Consider the following 2,969-nt stretch of genomic DNA (forward strand, 5'->3'; position numbering starts at 1 on the left):
GTCAATTCTTCTGTCTGTGCACAAAGACACGCTACAGGGAGATGGATATTGTTGTGAGTTATAAAGCCTCTAAGCGTGAGGCCAGCGACCAAGCAGGGCAGCCTGTTCAGATCTGTAATCCATGATATGTCGAGATGTGTGAGAATTTACGAGCCCTTATGTATGGACTTAGAGCAAATTCAAACCCAAAGGCAACCGTGACTGAGAAGAAAAGTTACATACGAGCATGAATGAAGCAGAATTAAAGAAAGCTTTCAGTCTAAGAAAGGGAAACCAGAAAGGATGATAGCTGATGTATACCAGAGAAGAATGGGGATATTCACAAAAGCTAACCTAAGCCTACTGAGGCTAATGGAGAAGACAATTTTTACAGTTAAAGGGAAAAGATAAATTTCTCTCCAGAGTGATTCCTAGCAGAAACTTAATTTAGGCATCATTATAAAGGCAACCAAGGGAGATCAGGCAGCCTTTGTAACAGTCTTGTCCCTCCCTATATCTGCTTCATGTCATGGGGCATCATTAACCATTTTTTAATACATCAGTTCAGTGTTTGTGGAGAAATGTTTGCATGTTTCTACAAAACCATCCTTATTTCAACCCTCTTATATTTTACAGAAAAATACAGATGTATGAAACAAGTTGCTCACAGCCTCCTTTCTCACAAGAGCACACAGCGCCTTGCTCCCAGAAGAATTAATTCTGCTGCGGGAGCCCAAGTAGAACATCAGCAGTGTTTTGCTATGACAACTTCCAAACTTTGGGCTCTAGGGATTTTAATAGACGAGCTGAACTGGAAATTATTAATTTTACAAGCATCCCAGGTTTAGACATAAGGCATCATCTTGCTCTTAACTGTCAGGGAAGTGCGTAGAAAAACTCAGGTCAGTCCTATTCACCAGGTGATCTAAAAGCCTGAACAGCATCTAGAGCTTGTTTAGTGGTCAGGAGAGCTGCTCATTTGAACAGAGTCAAGAATTTCACCCTCTGATTTTGGGCTTGATGTTCAGTAGTACACTGGTTGAGATTTTCACATTTCCTTTTTTTTTTTTTTTTGAGAAAAAATTAAGATACGGGGGAAAAAAGCGCAGCAGCTCTCTTATTGGTATAGAGCCCGCAGAACATATGTTGTACCAAGTCAACCCAAACCACACACTTTATAAAATCTGACTGCCTGCAAATAACCTGGAGATACCACAGGTCACAACTGATAAGAATCTCTCTCAAGCAGTTTTTTATTTCATTTTTCTCTACTCTTACAAGGCAGCTAGTATGTCATCTTAAGTTTCTACCAATTACACAGCTTTGAATCAAAGTGACTTTTGTGACACTGCAATAAAACTGCATGGGAAGACCATCAGCAATCTGTTATAATGTTAATACACTACAGCCTGCTCTGTTAAACTACTCCAGAAATGTCAACTCATCACACAAGTAGAAGAAGAATATGGATGAAAATATTAACTACAAACAAAAAAGGCATTTGAAACTTGTTTTCTAAACCTAAGTAATTTTGTGCCCAGCTCCAGATATAAAACCAGATTTCGAAAATGAAGACAGATAAAGAAATGTATTTTCAATAATTTATATTATTGAAATGGAAATTACATTTGATAGTTCTGTCCAAGTTTAATTGTAACCTCCTTATCAAAAAGACTGCCATTATAGAATCATGTAGCAGTGCAATTAATATACGCAGACTTGAATTTAAGCACTATTGCCACTGCTAATCATACCTTTTAAATGTCACAATACAGGAACACACTTCCAGTGCCATTTCAGTAAATATGGCATATCTTTTCAATATCGCCCTTTCCTTTATCCTATGATCCTAAAAATGTGACAGCTAAAAGATAAAACAAAGTATCTTATGAAAGGAGAATTTGGAGATAGTACTTGATTTTTATAACCAGTCAAAATTTTGCTATAAACACCAGCTTGGAAACTGGTTTTACTTCAAATAAAAAAAAAATCTGTAACGATCCATGTCAGGCATTACAGTTAGTTATGGTAGAAAAAAGCAACTTACCTCTATCAGAAAAGACACTCTAGAAAGTTTTCTTGCAAGAGCAAATAGCTATGAAAGCTTGGTAGGATTAAAAACTGGTGATCCAAATGTCACAGGAAACAGTGTAGACTTTTGTTGTTGTTTTATTCTTTGGAGTGAACAAAATTAATCTTCAATCAATCTTCCTGTAAATTAATGAGTGAGCCAAATAATAAAATGATAACAACTGCATTCAGAAAAAGTGCAGTATTTCTTTTGGCACAAAAAATAATTTTTTTTTTTTGATATATGTGTACAGTTCTGCAACTGATTTAATGAGCAGTTTTATGTCTGAAGAAAAAAGTTCCTGCTTATTCGCTCAATACATTAAACTAGCTACCTTGTATACTACCACCTTCAAACATTATCAGATAAAAGAATAATGGAAAAGAGCCTCAATACTCACATTTGGTCTTAGGCTGCTTCTCTTGGTAACTTGTGCAGCAAAATAAAGGAAGAAATAATTACAAGTCTTCACAGAAACAAGCATTCATCAAGTCCAAAAGAAACAGAATGCTTTGCCAGAGCTATTTGAGGGTCCCATCAGAATTTGGCTGGATGGAGGAAGGCTGAGGGTCAGTTTGTTTCCCTTAGACCTCATGACACGCAAATAGCTGGCTGTCTCACCACTGAATCAAATCATTCTTTGACATATTGTGTTTACAAATTGCAAATACATACCATGTAGGAGGTTCTTAAAGGAACATATTTCAGACAGTTGTCAAAAGGAAAAAAGTCTCTGTGCAGAGACTAGAGAAACAAAATCTCCCAAAGCCCCAAACTGCTTAGTACAAGTTAAAAAGGAAAAAAAGAAAAAGATGGATTATTCATTCCCAGATACACTTTAGTCCATGTATAATGAATCCAAAATACTCCGTGTGGGCTTGTAAATCAGAAAAGAAATAGAAAAGTCATGATTACTAAA

The 2,969-nt window shown here is 36.3% G+C and overlaps 1 protein-coding gene across 1 annotated transcript in view; it reads right to left on the reverse strand.

Moving 5' to 3' along the window:
* LOC104277195 (four and a half LIM domains protein 5-like) overlaps nt 1-2,476 on the reverse strand; it is a 29,214-nt gene extending 26,738 nt beyond the window's left edge. The window contains exon 1 of the mRNA XM_009873767.1: nt 2,451-2,476. The gene's annotated coding sequence lies outside the window, so the exon portion shown is untranslated. The remainder of the gene's footprint in view (nt 1-2,450) is intronic.
* Nucleotides 2,477-2,969: the final 493 nt, after the last annotated feature.

This window comes from Apaloderma vittatum, unplaced genomic scaffold (genome assembly GCF_000703405.1).
Source record: "Apaloderma vittatum isolate BGI_N311 unplaced genomic scaffold, ASM70340v1 scaffold2927, whole genome shotgun sequence".
Classification (NCBI taxonomy): Eukaryota; Metazoa; Chordata; class Aves; order Trogoniformes; family Trogonidae; genus Apaloderma; species Apaloderma vittatum.